This window comes from Apteryx mantelli, unplaced genomic scaffold, assembly GCF_036417845.1.
Source record: "Apteryx mantelli isolate bAptMan1 unplaced genomic scaffold, bAptMan1.hap1 HAP1_SCAFFOLD_20, whole genome shotgun sequence".
Taxonomy (NCBI): domain Eukaryota; kingdom Metazoa; phylum Chordata; class Aves; order Apterygiformes; family Apterygidae; genus Apteryx; species Apteryx mantelli.
Genome location: NW_027118553.1, coordinates 3,221,910 through 3,229,990, shown reverse-complemented (window position 1 = coordinate 3,229,990; position 8,081 = coordinate 3,221,910).

The window sequence follows — 8,081 nt, the reverse complement described above, 5'->3', positions numbered from 1 at the left end:
CGTCTGTCTCAGTGCCTGATAGGCCAGTGCTAGGTGCGTGGCTGCTGTTTGTGGTTGTGAGGTCAGTGGTGGCTCAGTGCCTGCTAGGCCAGTGCTAGGCCCATGTCTGCTGTTTGTGGTTGTGAGGTCACGTCTGTCTCAGTGCCTGATAGGCCAGTGCTAGGCCCATGGCTGCTGTTTGTGCTTGTGAGGTCAATGGTGGCTCAGTGTCTGCTAGGCCAGTGCTAGGCCCATGGCAGCTGTTTGTGGTTGTGAGGTCACTTGTGGCTCAGTGCCTGATAGGCCAGTGCTAGGCCCATGGCTGCTGTTTGTGGTTGTTAGGTCGCGTGTGGCTCAGTGCCTGAAAGGCCAGTGCTAGGCCCATGGGTGCTGTTTGTGGTTGTGAGGTCACTTGTGGCTCAGTGCCTGATAGGCCAGTGCTAGGCCCATGGCTGCTCTTTGTGGTTGTGAGGTCACTTGTGGCTCAGTGCCTGATAGGCCAGTGCTAGGCCCATGGCTGCTGTTTGTGGTTGTGAGGTCACTTGTGGCTCAGTGCCTGCTAGGCCAGTGTTAGGCCCATGGCTGCTGTTTGTGATTGTGAGGTCCCTTGTGGCTCAGTGCCTGATAGGGCAGTGCTAGGCCCATGGCTGCTGTTTGTGGTTTTGAGGTGAGTTGTGGCTCAGTACCTGATAGGACAGTACTAGGCGCATGGGTGCTGTTTGTGATTTTGAGGTCAGTGGTGGCTCAGTGTCTGCTAGGCCAGTGCTAGGCCCATAGCTGCTGTTTGTGCTTGTGAGGTCAATGGTGGCTCAGTGTCTGCTAGGCCAGTGCTAGGCCCATGGCTGCTGTTTGTGCTTGTGAGGTCAATGGTGGCTCAGTGTCTGCTAGGCCAGTGCTAGGCCCATGGCTGCTGTTTGTGGTTGTGAGGTCACTTGTGGCTCAGTGCCTGATAGGCCAGTGCTAGGCCCATGTCTGCTGTTTGTGGTTGTGAGGTCGCGTGTGGCTCAGTGCCTGAAAGGCCAGTGTTAGGCCCATGGGTGCTGTTTGTGGTTGTGAGGTCACTTGTGGCTCAGTGCCTGCTAGGCCAGTGCTAGGCGCATGGCTGCTGTTTGTGATTTTGAGGTAAGTGGTGGCTCAGTGTCTGCTAGGCCAGTGCTAGGCCCATGGCAGCTGTTTGTGGTTGTGAGGTCACTTGTGGCTCAGTGCCTGATAGGCCAGTGCTAGGTGCGTGGCTGCTGTTTGTGGTTGTGAGGTCAGTGGTGGCTCAGTGCCTGATAGGCCAGTGCTAGGCCCATGTCTGCTGTTTGTGGTTGTGAGGTCACGTCTGGCTCAGTGCCTGATAGGCCAGTGCTAGGCCCATGGCTGCTGTTTGTGGTTGTGAGGTCACTTGTGGCTCAGTGCCTGCTAGGCCAGTGCTAGGTGCCTGGCTGCTGTTTGTGGTTTTGAGGTGAGTTGTTTCTCAGTACCTGATAGGACAGTGCTAGGTGCCTGGCTGCTGTTTGTGGTTGTGAGGTCGGTGGTGGCTCAGTGCCTGCTAGGCCAGTGCTAGGTGCCTGGGTGCTGTTTGTGGTTGTGAGGTCACGTCTGGCTCAGTGCCTGATAGGCCAGTGCTGGGTGCGTGGTTGCTGTTTGTGGTTGTGAGGTCAGTTGTGTCTCAGTGCCTGATAGGCCAGCGCTAGGCCCATGGCTGCTGTTTGTGGTTGTTAGGTCACTTGTGGCTCAGTGCCTGCTAGGCCAGTGCTAGGTGCGTGGCTGCTGTTTGTGGTTGTGAGGTCCCTTGTGGCTCAGTGCCTGATAGGGCAGTGCTAGGCCCATGGCTGCTGTTTGTGGTTGTGAGGTCAGTGGTGGCTCAGTGCCTGCTAGGCCAGTGCTAGGCCCATGTCTGCTGTTTGTGGTTGTGAGGTCACGTCTGTCTCAGTGCCTGATAGGCCAGTGCTAGGTGCGTGGCTGCTGTTTGTGGTTGTGAGGTCAGTGGTGGCTCAGTGCCTGCTAGGCCAGTGCTAGGCCCATGTCTGCTGTTTGTGGTTGTGAGGTCACGTCTGTCTCAGTGCCTGATAGGCCAGTGCTAGGCCCATGGCTGCTGTTTGTGCTTGTGAGGTCAATGGTGGCTCAGTGTCTGCTAGGCCAGTGCTAGGCCCATGGCTGCTGTTTGTGGTTGTGAGGTCGGTGGTGGCTCAGTGCCTGATAGGCCAGTGCTAGGCGCATGGCTGCTGTTTGTGGTTGTGAGGTCTTTTGTGGCTCAGTGCCTGCTAGGCCAGTGCTAGGTGCGTGGCTGCTGTTTGTGATTGTGAGGTGAGTTGTGTCTCAGTGCCTGATAGGGCAGTGCTAGGCCCATGGCTGCTGTTTGTGGTTGTGAGGTCAGTGGTGGCTCAGTGCCTGATAGGCCAGTGCTAGGTGCGTGGCTGCTGTTTGTGGTTTTGAGGTGAGTTGTGGCTCAGTACCTGCTAGGACAGTGCTAGGTGCCTGGCTGCTGTTTGTGGTTGTGAGGTCAGTGGTGGCTCAGTGCCTGATAGGCCAGTGCTAGGCCCATGGCTGTTGTTTGTGGTTGTGAGGTCAGTGGTGGCTCAGTGCCTGCTAGGCCAGTGCTAGGCCCATGGCTGCTCTTTGTGGTTGTGAGGTCGGTGGTGGCTCGGTGCCTGCTAGGCCAGTGCTAGGCCCATGGCTGCTGTTTGTGGTTGTGAGGTCACTTGTGGCTCAGTGCCTGATAGGTCAGTGCTAGGCACCTGGCAGCTGTTTGTGGTTGTGAGGTCACTTGTGGCTCAGTGCCTGATAGGCCAGTGCTAGGCCCATGGCTGCTGTTTGTGGTTGTGAGGTCACTTGTGGCTCAGTGCCTGATAGGCCAGTGCTAGGCCCATGGCTGCTGTTTGTGGTTGTTAGGTCGCGTGTGGCTCAGTGCCTGAAAGGCCAGTGCTAGGCCCATGGGTGCTGTTTGTGGTTGTGAGGTCACTTGTGGCTCAGTGCCTGATAGGCCAGTGCTAGGCCCATGGCTGCTCTTTGTGGTTGTGAGGTCACTTGTGGCTCAGTGCCTGATAGGCCAGTGCTAGGTGCGTGGCTGCTGTTTGTGGTTGTGAGGTCACTTGTGGCTCAGTGCCTGCTAGGCCAGTGTTAGGCCCATGGCTGCTGTTTGTGATTGTGAGGTCCCTTGTGGCTCAGTGCCTGATAGGGCAGTGCTAGGCCCATGGCTGCTGTTTGTGGTTTTGAGGTGAGTTGTGGCTCAGTACCTGATAGGACAGTACTAGGCGCATGGGTGCTGTTTGTGATTTTGAGGTCAGTGGTGGCTCAGTGTCTGCTAGGCCAGTGCTAGGCCCATAGCTGCTGTTTGTGCTTGTGAGGTCAATGGTGGCTCAGTGTCTGCTAGGCCAGTGCTAGGCCCATGGCTGCTGTTTGTGCTTGTGAGGTCAATGGTGGCTCAGTGTCTGCTAGGCCAGTGCTAGGCCCATGGCTGCTGTTTGTGGTTGTGAGGTCACTTGTGGCTCAGTGCCTGATAGGCCAGTGCTAGGCCCATGGCTGCTGTTTGTGGTTGTGAGGTCGCGTGTGGCTCAGTGCCTAAAAGGCCAGTGTTAGGCCCATGGGTGCTGTTTGTGGTTGTGAGGTCACTTGTGGCTCAGTGCCTGCTAGGCCAGTGCTAGGCCCATGGCTGCTGTTTGGGGTTTTGAGGTGAGTTGTGGCTCAGTACCTGATAGGACAGTACTAGGCGCATGGGTGCTTTTTGTGATTTTGAGGTCAGTGGTGGCTCAGTGCCTGATAGGGCAGTGCTAGGCCCATGGGTGCTGTTTGTGATTTTGAGGTAAGTGGTGGCTCAGTGTCTGCTAGGCCAGTGCTAGGCCCATGGCAGCTGTTTGTGGTTGTGAGGTCACTTGTGGCTCAGTGCCTGATAGGCCAGTGCTAGGCCCATGGCTGCTGTTTGTGGTTGTGAGGTCAGTGGTGGCTCAGTGCCTGCTAGGCCAGTGCTAGGTGCGTGGCTGCTCTTTGTGGTTGTGAGGTCGGTGGTGGCTCAGTGCCTGATAGGCCAGTGCTAGGTGCGTGGCTGCTGTTTGTGGTTGTGAGGTCACTTGTGGCTCAGTGCCTGCTAGGCCAGTGCTAGGCCCACCTCTGCTGTTTGTGGTTGTGAGGTCACGTCTGCCTCAGTGCCTGCTAGGCCAGTGCTAGGCCCATGGCTGCTGTTTGTGGTTGTGAGGTCAGTTGTGTCTCAGTGCCTGATAGGCCAGCGCTAGGCCCATGGCTGCTGTTTGTGGTTGTGAGGTCAGTGGTGGCTCAGTGCCTGCTAGGCCAGTGCTAGGCCCATGTCTGCTGTTTGTGGTTGTGATGTCACTTGTGTCTCAGTGCCTGATAGGCCAGTGCTAGGTGCGTGGCTGCTCTTTGTGGTTGTGAGGTCACTTGTGCCTCAGTGCCTGATAGGCCAGTGCTAGGCCCATAGCTGCTGTTTGTGGTTGTGAGGTCAGTGGTGGCTCAGTGCCTGCTAGGCCAGTGCTAGGCCCATGTCTGCTGTTTGTGGTTGTGAGGTCACGTCTGTCTCAGTGCCTGATAGGCCAGTGCTAGGCCCATGGCTGCTGTTTGTGCTTGTGAGGTCAATGGTGGCTCAGTGTCTGCTAGGCCAGTGCTAGGCCCATGGCAGCTGTTTGTGGTTGTGAGGTCACTTGTGGCTCAGTGCCTGATAGGCCAGTGCTAGGCCCATGGCTGCTGTTTGTGGTTGTGAGGTCACGTCTGGCTCAGTGCCTGATAGGCCAGTGCTAGGTGAGTGGCTGCTGTTTGTGGTTGTGAGGTCACTTGTGGCTCAGTGCCTGATAGGCCAGTGCTAGGCCCATGGCTGCTGTTTGTGGTTGTTAGGTCGCGTGTGGCTCAGTGCCTTATAGGCCAGTGCTAGGCCCATGGCTGCTCTTTGTGGTTGTGAGGTCACTTGTGGCTCAGTGCCTGATAGGCCAGTGCTAGGCCCATGGCTGCTGTTTGTGGTTGTGAGGTCACTTGTGGCTCAGTGCCTGCTAGGCCAGTGCTAGGCCCATGGCTGCTCTTTGTGGTTGTGAGGTCACTTGTGGCTCAGTGCCTGATAGGGCAGTGCTAGGCCCATGGCTGCTGTTTGTGGTTTTGAGGTGAGTTGTGGCTCAGTACCTGATAGGACAGTACTAGGCGCATGGGTGCTGTTTGTGATTTTGAGGTCAGTGGTGGCTCAGTGTCTGCTAGGCCAGTGCTAGGCCCATAGCTGCTGTTTGTGCTTGTGAGGTCAATGGTGGCTCAGTGTCTGCTAGGCCAGTGCTAGGCCCATGGCTGCTGTTTGTGCTTGTGAGGTCAATGGTGGCTCAGTGTCTGCTAGGCCAGTGCTAGGCCCATGTCTGCTGTTTGTGGTTGTGAGGTCACTTGTGGCTCAGTGCCTGATAGGCCAGTGCTAGGCCCATGCCTGCTGTTTGTGGTTGTGAGGTCGCGTGTGGCTCAGTGCCTGAAAGGCCAGTGTTAGGCCCATGGGTGCTGTTTGTGGTTGTGAGGTCACTTGTGGCTCAGTGCCTGCTAGGCCAGTGCTAGGCCCATGGCTGCTGTTTGGGGTTTTGAGGTGAGTTGCGGCTCAGTACCTGATAGGACAGTACTAGGCGCATGGGTGCTTTTTGTGATTTTGAGGTCAGTGGTGGCTCAGTGCCTGATAGGGCAGTGCTAGGCCCATGGGTGCTGTTTGTGATTTTGAGGTAAGTGGTGGCTCAGTGTCTGCTAGGCCAGTGCTAGGCCCATGGCAGCTGTTTGTGGTTGTGAGGTCACTTGTGGCTCAGTGCCTGATAGGCCAGTGCTAGGCCCATGGCTGCTGTTTGTGGTTGTGAGGTCAGTGGTGGCTCAGTGCCTGCTAGGCCAGTGCTAGGTGCGTGGCTGCTCTTTGTGGTTGTGAGGTCGGTGGTGGCTCAGTGCCTGATAGGCCAGTGCTAGGTGCGTGGCTGCTGTTTGTGGTTGTGAGGTCACTTGTGGCTCAGTGCCTGCTAGGCCAGTGCTAGGCCCACCTCTGCTGTTTGTGGTTGTGAGGTCACGTCTGCCTCAGTGCCTGATAGGCCAGTGCTAGGTGCGTGGCTGCTGTTTGTGGTTGTGAGGTCAGTGGTGGCTCAGTGCCTGATAGGCCAGTGCTAGGCCCATGTCTGCTGTTTGTGGTTGTGAGGTCACGTCTGGCTCAGTGCCTGATAGGCCAGTGCTAGGCCCATGGCTGCTGTTTGTGGTTGTGAGGTCACGTCTGGCTCAGTGCCTGATAGGCCAGTGCTAGGTGCGTGGCTGCTGTTTGTGGTTGTGAGGTCAGTGGTGGCTCAGTGCCTGATAGGCCAGTGCTAGGCCCATGGCTGCTCTTTGTGGTTGTGAGGTCACGTCTGGCTCAGTGCCTGATAGGCCAGTGCTAGGTGCCTGGTTTCTGTTTCTGATTGTGAGGTCACTTCTGGCTCAGTGCCTGATAGGCCAGTGCTAGGCCCATGTCTGCTGTTTGTGGTTGTGAGGTCACTTGTGGCTCAGTGCCTGCTAGGCCAGTGCTAGGTGCCTGGCTGCTGTTTGTGGTTGTGAGGTCGGTGGTGGCTCAGTGCCTGCTAGGCCAGCGCTAGGCCCATGGCTGCTGTCTGTGATTCTGAGGTCACTTATGTCTCAGTGCCTGCTAGGCCAGTGCTAGGCCCATGGCTGCTGTTTGTGGTTGTGAGGTCACTTGTGGCTCAGTGCTTGCTAGGCCAGTGCTAGGTGCGTGGCTGCTGTTTGTGGTTGTGAGGTCAGTGGTGGCTCAGTGCCTGATAGGCCAGTGCCAGGTGCGTTGCTGCTGTTTGTGGTTGTGAGGTCCCTTGTGGCTCAGTGCCTGCTAGGCCAGTGCTAGGCCCATGGCTGCTGTTTGTGGTTGTGAGGTCAGTGGTGGCTCAGTGCCTGATAGGCCAGTGCCAGGTGCGTTGCTGCTGTTTGTGGTTGTGAGGTCCCTTGTGGCTCAGTGCCTGCTAGGCCAGTGCTAGGCCCATGGCTGCTGTTTGTGGTTGTGAGGTCAGTGGTGGCTCAGTGCCTGATAGGCCAGTGCTAGGTGCGTGGCTGCTGTTTGTGGTTTTGAGGTGAGTTGTGGCTCAGTACCTGCTAGGACAGTGCTAGGTGCCTGGCTGCTGTTTGTGGTTGTGAGGTCAGTGGTGGCTCAGTGCCTGATAGGCCAGTGCTAGGCCCATGGCTGTTGTTTGTGGTTGTGAGGTCAGTGGTGGCTCAGTGCCTGCTAGGCCAGTGCTAGGCCCATGGCTGCTCTTTGTGGTTGTGAGGTCGGTGGTGGCTCGGTGCCTGCTAGGCCAGTGCTAGGCCCATGGCTGCTGTTTGTCGTTGTGAGTTTTAGAGAATATTGAACTGAAGCTGTCTAGAATTATTTGCTTAGCATAAGTTGCTTAGCATTAGTAGCTAAATTTGCTGAAGCCTTAGGGCTCAGGCTGTGAACTTGCTGTGAACTTTTACTTCGATAAGTAAAAGGGGGGCCCCAGAGCAGGTTCAAGCTGGAGGAATAAAGAAGTTACACTGACAGCAGGAGTAGCCAACCTTGAAGATAAGCAGCAGCCTGCCTAGAGACAATGGAGGGGCCCAAGGAAGAAGGGGAAGAACCCAGACCTAACTATTACTATTGGTCCAAACTATCGCTTAAGGGGTGGGGAATTTAGATTGTACGGTTATAATTGCCTAGGGATTTCTTTGTTCGGGGTCCCTCTTCGGAGGCACCCAGCTCGAGCTGTAATTTCCGCACGTGTATCATTAAATTTTATTTTTCTTCAGTCTGACTTCGAACTTCTGCCTCAGCAGGAACCTAGGGTCAGACCCTGTTATAGAGGCCAGCGAGCCTGATTTTCCATAACAGTTTGGCACCCCAGATGGGACCCTAGGTGACCACCATCGGGGCCTCTCGTCTCCAAACGATCATCTGGGTCCATCGGGTGAGTTCACCTGGGATCTTTGGCAACGGGAGGCACCGAGAGGGTGAATCTTAAATTCCTGCCTAAATTCTAAATTCTGGTTTGGTAACAAAGTGCACTGTAAGGGGTACGCAGGCTGATCACCGTAAGGCGTACCAGGTTTGGGGTGGGTTTGAGTCCCACTCCCGGGTTTTGGGGTGGGTTTGAGTCCCACTCCCGGGTTTTGGGGTGGGT